Source organism: Panthera leo, chromosome B4 (assembly GCF_018350215.1).
Source record: "Panthera leo isolate Ple1 chromosome B4, P.leo_Ple1_pat1.1, whole genome shotgun sequence".
NCBI classification, from domain to species: domain Eukaryota; kingdom Metazoa; phylum Chordata; class Mammalia; order Carnivora; family Felidae; genus Panthera; species Panthera leo.
The window spans coordinates 37,137,288-37,150,538 of record NC_056685.1 but is presented as its reverse complement, the minus strand read 5'-3'; the positions used below and the strand labels follow the sequence as shown (position 1 = coordinate 37,150,538).

At 53.1% G+C, this 13,251-nt stretch overlaps 1 protein-coding gene across 2 annotated transcripts in view; it reads left to right on the top strand.

Moving 5' to 3' along the window:
- Positions 1-13,251, top strand: part of IQSEC3 (IQ motif and Sec7 domain ArfGEF 3) — a 103,423-nt gene that overhangs the window by 69,900 nt on the left and 20,272 nt on the right. The gene's annotated exons all lie outside the window — the stretch shown is intronic.

The following is a 13,251-nucleotide window of genomic DNA, read 5'->3' as shown; positions in this document are numbered from 1 at the left end:
GCAAGGGCCTGCTACATGGGGGCAGGGGGCTCCTCCTCAAGGGTTTGGGAGCATGGGCTGACTGGCAGGGTTGTCCGTGTCCCTGGAGTGGGAGCTCAGAGACATGGCTTCTGTTTATGAAGGAGTTTTGGTGCTGTGTCTTTCTACAAGTCCCTGCTCTCTGGGCCTGCATTTCCACGCCTGTAGAGTAGAGGGTTTGGATTATGAGGGGTAGACCAGTTGTCCTCTGGAATCCCTATCACATTTCTAAATTCACTGGTAGTTGTTTCACTGAGTACAGTCCAAAGAGCAGGGGCTTGGACCCAGCTGAGGGACCTTGAAATCCCCAGATGCCCCTTAGTTGACTGAACCCCGGTCCTGCCTCTGACTCTCTGCAGCTTTGGACATTCAGACCCCGCCCCCCTCCATTAGGTCTTAAGATGCTCTGAGTGCCTGCAAAGAAAAGTAAACTGATAGGTGTGCAGGGTTTCCTTCTCCCCCTCCTTTCCTCTCCCTCTCCCTTGGGCTCCCCTTCCTCCCCACCACTACCTCTGCTATGCAGGGGGCCCTGAGGGGATGCCCTGAGGAAATGATAGAAAGAGGAGAAAGATCAGGTTTTCTTTGTCTCCTTCCTCACCGTGTTTTCTCCCATCTGGCTCATCTCTCTGGCCTTTTCATTGGCTATTTGTCCCCGTTCTACTCCTCTGTTCCCTAGGAGGGGGCCTGGGGGGGGGGCTATGCCTCATTGTTTAGTTCTTCCCAGCTGCCCCCACCCCTGGGTGACCCTGCTTTGTCTCTCTGCTCTGGGGGCACAGGCCCTGACTGACTGCTGTCTCTTCTGCCTTCCCCAGTCCCTGTGTGTCTGGCCCTGAAATTCTGACCTGCTAGGCCCACAGTGACCTGGAGTGCTAGGAACACATGCTTTTCCTCCAGCCCCAGTGGTGCCTCCACAGCACAGTGCAAACTGATTACCATCCTCCCCGGGAGACTGAGTGTGCCGGCTGGAGACAGATTAGCACTGCAGCCCAAGCTGGGGACCCGGCTAGCAGCTGAGGTGGGGATCTGGCTCTGGATGAGAGGGCAGTGTGTGGTGGCAGGAGAAAGCCGGGCCTGAGAGGGCTTGCTCTGAACCCTGGCTCTGATCCTCGCATGCTGGGAGGCCTCCCCTGGGCCTCAGTTTCCTCACCTGTAAAGTGGGAGGGTCGGGCTGTGTGCTCCCAGAGGTCCCTTGGACTCCTGTGAATCTGTGGTCTTTCCCACTCCTCAGGGCCTTTGTAGCACACTGGGATCATGCAGAATTGTTTGCCTTAAACATCCAGGTCATGCTTTGTCATGCTACCGGCTCATCCCAGAGCAGCCCGCAAGCTCCAGAGCAGTGCTGGGGGACCAGGGTTCTCCATTTGTTCCACAGACGTTGAGTGCCTACTCCGTGTTGGGAATGAGGCTGAGCTGGGCACCCGTGGGAATGTGGGATGGGGGCAGTGAGGAATAGGCTTGGCTGTGGGCTGGGGGGAACTTACAAGCCCAGGTGTCAAGGGGAGAGAGGAGAGGAGTATGGAAAGGAGACAAAGGGCCAAGGAACCTCCAGCAGGCATTGTGGTTTCAGGAGAGTGGAGTGCAGACCAGAGCCCTAGTCTGCCCCAGTGGGTGCCTCAGCCCCTCGTGTTTTGTTCTGCAGCCATGCAGGCCCCTGGTGCTGAGACCCTGGCACGCTCAGCCGCTACACGTAAGAGCTCCACAGAAAGGAGCCTCTTCACCCAAGTGTGCGTTGCTGACCGGCTGGCTTGTCTCCTGTGGGGCGCCCACAGGAGATGGAGAGCCAGGAAAGGGCAGGCACTCGCCGGGGAGCCAGACGTTGGGGTTCAGAGGGTTTCCCTGCCACCCAAGCCAGCTATCCTGCACCCTCTCAGGGTCTGCTACCTCTTCCTTCCTCCCACCAGAGAAAACACACAGTAACAAAGTCACCAGTGCCATTTCGCTCAGGCTGAAAAGGCTTCATTGGGATTCCACACAGCTTCCCTGCCCCCGCCTGGTGACATTCAGCATGTCGCGTCCGTTCTGTACAAAGCTGCTTGCTGAATAAAAGGACATAAATCACCCAACCCCTTGGAGACTGAGACAGCCCCAGCCCCAGCACTCTCCAAGATGCAGCCAGGCAAGAAGAGGAGAGGGTGGAGGCTTCTAGTAGGGGATGGGGTGGGACCCCCACCACGACCAACTGCTTGTGGGCCTGTGGAGGAAGGGAAGAGAGAAGGGGCTGAGCAGAATCCACCTCAGGTGCTGACTTATGTCTGAGCACCCACATCTGATGTGGTGACATTGCCTCCAGAATCTGACCCTTGGTGCCCTTGGAAGCTGATCTCTTCACTGCTTAGTACCCTGTTTCCATGGAAGATACACTCCAAGAAGGAATGTATTTAACCAGGATTTATCAGATAATAATAGAAGGCATTCTGAGCTCAAAGGGCCACATCCATTCCACTGGTTACCTAGGAAAGTTTTGGGTTTTTTTTTATCTTATTTTTTTAAGTTTATTTATTTATTCTGAGAGAGAGAGAGAGAGTGAGTGGGAGGGGCAGAGGGAAAAAAGGAGAGACAGAGAATCCCAAGCAGTCTCTGCACTGTCAGCACAGAGCCTGATGTGGGACTCGATCTCATGAATGTTGAGATCATGACTTGAGTGGAAATTAAGAGTTGGATGCTTAACCGACTGAGCCATCCAGGCGCCCCAGCTTTGGTTTGTTTTTAAAGGAGAAACCAGCCTGTTTCCTCACTTGTCAAATGGGAAAAATATTACCCATGTCATATGAGTTAAAATTTTTAAATGCATGTAAAGTGCTTAAGTCAGTGACTGATGCTTAGGAAGTTGTTTATAAATATTAGCTATTTCTGTTATTATTTCTCCCACTTGAAAACACAAGGCATTGAACACCTCCCCACCCTGGCCAGGGAAACCTCAGACCACCCCATGTCTGGTTTGGGATCAGGTCTATTCCCCGGACAACGAGAACATGCTGAAGCTTGCTGGGGAAGGGAGAGCTCCTTTGGGGACCATCCTGCACTCTGGGGAAGCCCCCTCTGATGCCGAGGAGAGAGGGGCAGTGTTGGCTTAGCAGAGGGAGCCAGACATCAGCTGGGGTTAGGATCCGTTGGTGCTGGAAGCTTTTCTCTCTGTTTTCACATGGCTGGGAAATTTGACTCTGCTCTATTTCCCTTCTGAAATGTTCGCTTCAGCAGGTTTGAAGGCCAGTGGACGGGGGAATGTTCCACGCTGGCTGTGAGTGGTCTCTTTTCTGGGCTGGGTGATCTTTTCCAATGTGAATCACATACACATGAAGGGCAGCAGTGTCTGTCCTTTCCATAGCAGTGTGCGAAGGGCAGCTCTTGGGTTGGGTTGCCAGAAGAGTTTCCTGGGTGTTCTTTCTCTCACTGTGTCTACTCCCATCTTTTGTTCAATATTAGAGTTTGACATTTTAGTCAGACTGCATTATTTCATTTCCTTGGAAATGTGTTGGCCGGAGTGTAACAGATTTGTTCTTCTTAGGGGACATTCAGAAATGAAGACAGATTGTCTGTCAAACTCAACAGGCTGGAAGGCTCTAGCCTTTCATGGCTAGGAAGAAATTACTTGAGAATATCCTGCCCATTGTGTCACGTGTAACCTCAGAATGGTTACTTTATTTCTGAAGAATTCCACTGAAGGAGAGAGGAGGCTGGGGCCCATGCAGACCCCTGTGGGTCTGGAGGAGGGTGGAAGAGGCCCCGGGTAGGCAGAGATAGACTTTGGGGTTATTTCCACTGCTTTGAAAGTTTGACACTGCGGCCGCCCAGGGGGATGGAAGGCGGGAGTCTCTTCTGAAAGTGAAGTCTTTAAGTTTATGATCTTGACCCCTCACCTCTCCAGTGCCCTTCCCCCTTGCCCCCCCCACCCCATCATACACACACACACACACACACACACACACACACTGACAGATGAGAGATTTTCCTTAACAATAAAGAGTCATGAACATTTCAGACCCACTTACTCCTATAGTGGAGATTTTTGGACCCCAAGCATGGGGTGAACAAGTCCAGAGTGGAGACTCCCTTTGGCTTGGTCACGTTAGCATCTAAGTTGGGCTTTCATACAAAGACCTACCACCCAGCCCCTTCCTGATAGCTCGGGTCCTAGCTCTGGAGGGCTCTTGACATCCCTATGTGATTCTCAGGTGTGGCTTCAACCCACCACTCGTTGAAGTGGGATTTCCAGGGAGCAGGATTCTAGGAAAGGGGCTTCCTGAGATTACATTCTCCTGGGGTTTTTAGGAGGGCCAGCTGCGACTGAGAAGGCTGTGAGACATAACACTGACAGCTCACATCTATCAAGCATTCGCTGTGTGCCAGCAGGCACTGCGCCAAGACCCATACATGCAAAATCTCATTCCGTCTTCACAGCAGCTCTGTGAGGTGAATGCCGTTGATCTGTGCCAAACGTGGGAGCAGAGGAACAGAGATGTTAGGTAGCTTGCCCACAATCACAGAGCTAACCAATGGCTGAGATCAATGATGGCAGGCACAATGGTTCTATAACCCAAGCCGCCCTCCCCTGTGCCTTATCTCAAGGGACGTGTGGTCCAAATGCCTTGTAGTTTTTGTCAGACTCCAGTAGTGAAATGTAGTGCTGGAAGACCCCTTGCACGGCCTGTTGGTCCAGCCGTCTCATCTCACCCGGGCAGAAACTGAGGCTGGGAGAGAAGAAATGACTAATCCCCTGGCCAGTGGCAGATTGAATGAAATCAGGTACTATCCCGTCCCTTGACTCACCTTTGCTCACTCTGCTCATCTGAAAAGAAAGCGGGACTGAGAAACTGATTCATAAAATCTCAAGAGGTCTGAGCTAGAACCAGTTTCCCCTCTCCCTGATAGATGGACATTTTAAGGAGTCAGATGAATGTCTAGAGATGGAATTTCAGGCAGATGGAACTGTTCATGAGGGAAAGGTCTTAATACCTATGCTAGAATGGACTTCAACCTCACTTACTTGATATGTCAACTCAGACTTGGTCTCCAGGTGCCTAATGAAAACTGTCATTTCCTAAGCTCTGTTACAGACCAGGCACTTTATATAATAAAATGTCTCTTTCAAAACTCATAACCACCTGCCCACTAGATGTTATAGTTGTCTGCTCCATTCTGTAGATGGAAAAAGGGAGGCATGGAGAGGCTAAGGGAACTGAACTGAAAAAGGCTAAATGATGGGAGCCAGATTCAACCCCAAGGGTGTCTGACACCAACAGCTGACTTCTCATTCCACCCACTGTTAATGGCACAGAGCAGTGGTTCTCCAAGTGTGGTCCCCGGAACGCCAGCAGCAGCATCACCACCTGAAAAGCTGTTAGCAATGTCAGTTCTCAGACTCCGGCCCAGACCCGCTCAGTCAGAACTCTGGGGGCAGCAACTGTGGGTTAACAAGCCTGCCAGGGGGCTCTGATGCCCACTCAAGTTCGAGAACCCCCAGCAGACAGGGATGCTGCCCCAGGCCGAGCAAAGGGAGAATCACCTCAGACATCCACATTGACTTCTAATTCACTTGGGTAGTTTAAACTTGGTTCTTTTGGTTCCTGAGTCCTCAAGGTGTGACTGGCAGCCATCCCTTCTGGGGCCCTCCCCAACGAGATTTTTCTTTGTTCCCATGTCACCGTCAGGGACGCTGGCAGGTCCTCTTGCGTCAGCTCCCTTCTGCTCTATTTTCTGAGCCACGTTGCACTTTTCCAAAAAGCCTTGACCTTTGTTGGGCATGTTATGAGTTGTGCCTAACAAAAATAACTCTCTGGTGGATGGGGATATTTTTAATTGAATTGTATGAGCCAAGAACTGCAGAAATAAAACCAAGGTTCCTATATCCCATGGCAGTAGGCGGTTTCATTTTCCATCCTAATCCTGAAACCCGGGCTTAGTCTCCTCCCCGAGGGCCAGTGCCCCCACCCGGACCCTCCCGCCCCACCGCCGTCGGCAGCACATGCACCTCTGCCGAGCCTCAGCCTGCGTGCGCCTCACCTTCCAGATCTTTGCTGTCTCTTCTGGCCAATTAAAAATCCCTGCTGCTATCATTACCTATTTTCAGCTCCCAGTCAGTTCCTTTGTCTGCCAGACGCTGTCTTGCTATCATTTAAAAAAATTGAGATGACGAAATTCATTTTGATCACAGTCGTGTATGACGCTTCATTTCCCTGCAACACACTGACTCCACGCATTGATCAGTATTAACAAACAATTTTATGCCAGATCGTACCTGTGTATGCAGACGCAGGGAACATCTGTGCTTCTGCTTGCCCAGCCCCTGTGAGGTACTTGCCACAGGACAGAGAGAGGGGGAGGCCTGGACAGAAGCTTTGCTCCCCTGATTCACTCATTTGCGGATCCGCAGCGGCACCTCCCTGGGCAGGTGCAGCCGTGCTCGGTTGGAAGCGGTTTAATGGGCACCAGTTAGCCCTGGCTCTCATCACTCACTCACCTGCACGTGAGGCTGAAGGAAGTGGGAAGCACATGTACTCCACCCTGCTTCACCGCCCACGGTCTGGAATCTGCAGGGCCATTTCCTGGGCAGCTCCGTCCAGTCTCGGGTGAGCTCCAGATGACCTTGGCAAAGCAGGCCTGGCAATCCTGGACCGCCGGGCAGAGCTCCCAGAAGCTCAGGCCCCTGGGCTCCCTCCCCAGCCGAGCACATGCTCAAGGTCCCATTCATTCACCCAGCTGGTCTCTCACTCACGCATTCATTCATCCCGGGAACAGTTATTGAATTCGTATGTGCGCCAGACATGCAGAGGGGAAAAGAACTGCCTGTGCCGGAAAGAGCACAGAGCCGAGTGGGAAGACAGGCAGGTAAATGTTATGACACAGGAGACACCTGCACTGGTGGACAGACGCCTGTCTGGGATAGCATGGAGGTCGAGGGGGACTCCTAGAGAGACGGATCGCTCAACAGGGACCTCCAGGTAGGGGTTGGGCAGCAAGAAGAAAGAACACTGTGTGCAAAAGCATGTAGGCTTGAGAGCCAGACTGCAGGAGGGGAGGCGGTACGTGAAAGGGGCAGAAGCTGAGTGGCTAACAGGGCCTTGCTTGCTCGGCTGAGAAACTTGGGCTTCATGCTAGGGATGTGGAAAGCCCTTGAAAAATATAAACAAAGGAGTGAGTGGCAGGACCAAATGGGTGTCCTGGAAGGATTGTTCTGGAACATGACTTGGAGGCAGGGAGGCCAGTTAGGGAGGCTACTGCAGTCACAGTCGTGGGGAGAAATTTGAGGAAGGAGGAGACCCTTAGCCTGGGCAGTGGCCCAGGAGTGAGGAGTCCTCGGAGCCTGGAGACATGGTGAGGCAGGTGACAGGCTGGAGGAGAGCAGAGGCAGCCAGATCGCAGGAAACAGCCTCCTGAGCTGTTAAGGATTTGGAACAGTCTTTGCATGTGAATATATTTGTGCTCTCAGGCTCTCTAGGGTAATTCGTGAAATTATACCAAATAAACATGCATGTATTATTCAGTTTGGGAGGGGAGATGCTGGGTTTGGGGACATTTCATCTGAAGAATTCCTCAAATCAGACAGTGTCAAGTATTTACTGAGAACATGTTAAAATATTAAATAGCAGCTGAAAGGTGAAATGCGGGCAGCCTGACTTCCCTGCAAGAGTTGCCAGCACAACCTGTGGTCTTGTGAGTGTTGCCCCCGTGACTGCCGTTCAGACCAGAGCGCCCAGGGGAATTCAGCAACCAAGGCACTCAGAAGTGTGTTGGTCAACTTCCAATCAAATGCAGAGTCTATGGTTTACATGTGCCCTCTGGACTCAGCAACGTTGTCTTTTATAAACAATACAGATCAACCAAAAAGAATTAACTAGTCGTGACTAATAATAAAATTAAAAGGGTGGGGGCACCTGGGTGGCTCAGTCGGTTAAGCGGCCAACTTTGGCTCAGGTCATGATCTTGCGGTCCGTGAGTTCAAGCCCCATGTCGGGCTCTGTGCTGCCAGCTCGGAGCCTGGAGCCTGTCTCAGATTCTGTGTCTCCCTCTCTCTGACCCTCCCCCGTTCATGCTCTATCTCTCTCTGTCTCAAAAAAAAAAATAAACGTTAAACAAAATTTTTAAAAAAATTAAAAGGGTGAATGCATCACAAGAGAGAAACACTTAAGAGCTGTTGAAGGGGACATTCAGAGCCAGAGAATTGGGTAAGGCCACCTAGAGAGAGGTTGTTAAGAGCAGGAAGGGAGGAGTGCCTGGGTGGCTCAGATGGTTACCGGTTTGGCTCAGGTCATGATGTCACAGTTCATGAGTTCGAGCCCTGCATCATGCTCTCTGCTGTGTGGAGTCTGCTTGGGATTCTAACCTCTCTCCCTCTCCCTCTCTCTCTCTCTCTCTCTCTGTCTCTCTCTCTCTGCCCCTCCCGTGTGTCTCTCCCTCTCAAAATAAATAAATAAACTTTTAAAAAGTCATTTAAGAAAAAGAGGGGAAAAGGAGCCTGGTGTCTAGTCTTAAGATAGAGGTGCAGCAGAAGGAGGCCCTTCATGAAGGAGGTGCACCTTCAGGGAGGAAAGAGTCAACCTAGGGGAGGGTGGTGTGAGGGAAGCAAGAGAGAGGAGTGTTTCAAGAAGGGAATGATTAGCATGTCGGTGCTGCCCAGAGGCTGCTGGGATGAAAAGTTGGTGCCATTGGACTTGCAACATGTCGGCCAGCGTGGCCTTGACAAGCAAAGTTTCCGTGGAATGCTGGAGGTAGATGCTTGGCTGGAGCGGATTGAAAGGTGAATGGGATTGAGGATGTGGAGACAGCAGGCATAGGGACCACCTAGCAGTTTGGCTCCAAAGAAGAGTAGAGGCAAGGGGTAGTGACTGGAGGCAAAGAAGGGTCCAGGCAGGGTTATAATTTGTAAAATAGGAAAGACAAGTCTTTGGGTGCTAAGGACGATGGTTTAGTAGATACTAAATTGGTACTCCAGGAAAGAGCATCTCAGACATAACGTGTCCAAATCTGCAGTCTCAGTCTCTCCTTCAGCATATGTGTCCATCCCATCATGGACTCGGCATAAAAAATAGCACCACCAGGCCCTCGGGTGCTCAAGCCAGGGCTTGGAGACTCACCATTGACTCCTCTTTTCCTCACCTCCCACCTTCCCTCCATTGCCCGCTCCCATCAGTTCTTCCTCGAGGATGTATCTCAGATCGCCCATCCACTTGGTCTCCACCTTACCCTAGGCTCCATCAGCCCTAACTTGGGCCTTGGCAGTAGCATCCTAACAGGGTCCCTGCTTCATTCTTGTTCCCTGCCATCCCTTTTCCACTCATTCTCCCCCAGTAGCCAGAGAAATCTTCATAAAACAAACTGGCTTGTATCACTCCTCTGATCATATCCTATTGTCTCCTGTTGTATTCAGGCTAAACTCCGAAATCCTCTTGTGACTCACAGAGCTCTGTCTGGTCAAACCCCTGCCTGCCTCTCTAGCCCCACAGCCTGCCACTCTCCATTGTCCCCTTTACTCTCTGCATTGCAGACTCATTGACCTTTCTAGGTCCTTGGAAGTTCTTTCCTACCACAGGGCCTTAGCATATGCTTTCCCCCCTCTGCCTGAAAGCTCCCCCACCCCTCCCTTTCCCTTGGTCAGCTCCTCATCATTCAGGTCTCAGCTCAGTGTCATGTCCGTAAAGGGGCCTTTCCAAAATATGAAATACATATTTTGTCCTCTCACGGAAGCCTGTCCTTTGCCTACATAGGATTCGCCACAATTACAATGAAATGATTATTTTTGACTCTGTGTATAATGTTTCTCTCTCACCAGGAAAGGGTCTGTGTTTGTGTTGTTTGTCACTTACACCAGGTCCCAAGCACAGCGTCTTGCATACAGGAGGAAATGCATGTTTGTTGGAAAGAAGGAAGAAAGGAAGGAAGGAAGGAAGGAAGGAAGGAAGGAAGGAAGGAAAGAAGGAAGGAAGGAAAGAAGGGAGGGAGGGAGGGGAGAAAGAAAAAAGTCACCAGCAGGGGCCAGAGAAAGCACCAGAGAGGGAAGGGGGAAGGAAAGAGGTTGGGGATTGCTCCCTGCTGTGGCTTCTGGGTGCCCAGGCCAGCTCTGAAACTGAGGGATGGCCCCACAGCTTCTGTGCTGACTGCCAATAGTGAAGTGACTCCCAGCACGTGACTGTGACCATGATGGTGCCCAGTTGTCCCTCCCCTTGGCCCCTCACTGGCTCCAGCCAGGCATCAGGGTAAGACAGCTGCCCCCAGGGCATCAACACTAGATGGGGAAGGAGGCAGGCTTGCCTGGCCCAGGAGATGCCAGCAAGGCATGTGATGTGTGCAGCTCCCCCTGCAGGAGCAGCTCTTTTGTGAGCTGGTTTCTTCACATGTAATACAAAATAACAGGATAATGGTTAATATCGCACAGGATGGAGAGAGAAGATGAAGTCAGGGTGCACTTAGTGACAATCCTCAGTAACATGAGCACAGAGGGCGCTTCCCCCGCTAGTGTTGGACCCCCGTTGAAGTGGAGACGGCCCCTGGGGGAAGAGGCCTCACAAGAGCAGGAAGCCTGGCACAAGCCCCTTTGTGGTCTCAGTTTCGCCTTCTGCAAAATGGGGAGATTATACACCAGAAAAGACCACCCAGAAACATGTGATGTTTTTCACCTTAAAAATGATCAAAGAGGGACTGATGTCCTTGGCTGTCCTGGGTAGAGGCCACAGGGTGGATTTGGAAAACTGTCAAACAATCTGCTCCCCACCACAATTGCAGGGTGGCAAAGAAGGATGGGGAAGAGGAGATTTTACATACTGGTAGACACAACAAAATAGGAGAAGCCGTGGGTTGGGGGGGGGGGGCGGCGAGGGGAGGGGGGCGGAGCCTGGATGGCTCAGTCGATTGAGCGCCTGACTTAGGCTCAGGTCATGATCTCACGGTCTGTGGGTTGGAGCCCCGCGTCAGGCTCTGTGCTGGCAGCTCAGAGCCTGGAGCCTGCTTCAGATTCTGTGTCTCCCTCTCTCTCTGCCCCTCCCCCACTCGCACTCTGTCTCTCTTTGTCTCAAAAATAAAATAAACATTAAAAAAATAATAATAAGAGAAGCCGTGGGAAAGAGTGAGAGAAGAGGAGCAGGGACTGGGTCACGGTGCAGCCTGGGCTTGTACCTCGGGAGAGAAAAGAGAATCAGGCTGAGTGGAGGAACAAAAGAGTTGTGGATGATTGCAGGATGGCAGAGGCCCCTGAGGTGAGGGGCTGCCGGGACAGGCCTGTCAGGAGAGAGCACAGCCTCAGCGCAGACCACAGGCCCCACCAGGAAGGTATACAGTGGTTCGCTGGGAGGAGGGAGAGAAGCAGTCGGTCATCGGTCATTGCCAGCTCTATTCCAAAGCCAGCCAGAAATGGCGCTGTGGCCGCCTGCTGTCCGGGAGCCCTCTGTCTGTTCTGCTTCTGGGCCCTTCTCAGAGAGCGGGGGCAATCCTGAGAGGTCACCTGGCCCAAAGCCCAACTCTACAGAGAGGAAGGCATTTGTTTCCTTGGAGACAGTAGTGCCCTGCCGTCACTCAACACAGCTCTTTCCCTCCTGTCTGTGGGTTTTGCAGAACACATTCAGATTTGTTCCCCAGGATCTGAGAGCCCCAGGACACTGCCCGCATTGAACACTGATGCCCCAAGCTGGCAACTGCACGGAGTAAGGCGGGAATACATGTGTGTGTCCACATGTGTGTGGAGGGGGCGCGGCATCCGTCTCCACGTTTTTCCTCCCTCACCGCTCTGCAGAAGCAGCCTCTGAGAGCCTGACAGGGACGCACGAGTGCCCCTGAGCTGCTGCCCTGGTGGCCTGTGAGTTGCTGGACTCACTTTGCAAAGGCTCCACTTGGGCTGGACCCGCCTCCTTCCCTTGCACTCAGCTCAGCTACTAGCTTTCAGTTCTTAAGAAACACCTGGAGAGCTTGTGAAGAATGCGGATTCCCAGGCTCCGCCTCTACATATTCGAGTGGGTAGATCTGGGGTGGGGCTCAGGGAGCTGCATTTTAACAAGCCACTTCGCCACTTCGCAACTCTCACACGGGGTCTTTGAGATGTAGACTTTCAGCCCCATGGCCCAGGCATCCTCCCATGAAGTCCTTCCCACCCCCCACCCCCCCCCCCCCCCCCCCCCCCCCCCCCCCCCCCGCCCTGGCCGGTGACTGATTCACTCAGAGCTCCCCAGTCTGTGCGCTGGCGTTTCCACCTGGCTGAGTCTCAGGCTCTGGGCTCATTCCTGGAGCTTTTAGCCGCAGCCCCGAGCGAGCCAGCGAGCGAACGCGCGTGCAGGCTGCGTGTCACCTGAGCGAAGGCCTGGAAACTAGGCCATCGTGCTTGGCCGAGCAGATCCTACTTTCTCCCAACTGCCCCTCTGCCTCCTTTGGCGGCCCCCACTGCCAAAGGAGCTTCAGGCGGTCCGCCCTTGGAGCACTGGGGCAGGGGGCACAGGACAGAGACTCTGAGGGATATGGAGGCCAGGTAGGGGTGCAGTGGACAGGCTGATGGGGCGAGTTCTGGGCAGCAGCTGGACGCCAGGCTGGGGGGCTGGGGGCCATCCTGGGGTCCTCCGGGCTTGGCCAGCCTGGGGCCCACTGCCCTCCCCCTGGGCCTTGACGAGTTAGGCGGGGGCCAGGATGAGTGGGTGGGGCCCCTCTGCTCCATGCCCAGCAACACCCACCCCTGTCCAGTCTGTTGTACTGTCCTCCACACCCATCTCCTGTCCTTTTCCACCTCTCTCTCCTCTCTCTGTCTCTGTCTCTCCCCTCGTCTCTGTCTCTTGTTCTCTGTCTCCGTCTCCCCCATTTTGTGGGTCTTTCTCTCTCCTCTTTGCCTCCTTGCCTCTCCTTTTCTGTCTCTCTTGCCTTCTCTCTCTGTCCCTGTTCTCTTGGTCTTTCTGACCTGACTCTGTATCCTCTGTGTCTCTCACTGCCTCTATGTCTGTCTCCTCCCTCCCTATCCTTGCTTCCCCGGCTCTAGCTCCGGTCCCCTTGCTGCAGGACCACACTGGTTCACCTCCTCTGACGGCCTCGCTGTCTGGGTCGGTCATGCACGATTCATAACTCCTGGCTGTGCTGGGCTAGGGGATACATGGGTGTGGGCCCCATGATGCTGCTCCTGAGGTTCACTTGCCAGCCTGGGAGTGCTCAGGGAGGACGACAAGAACTGCTGAGAAATCAGAGTAGCCTCTCCCCAGGCTGGAGCCGGGGGCTGCTACCACCAGTTTCTGTCTCAAACACCCAGACACTGACATTGCCACTTGTCATACT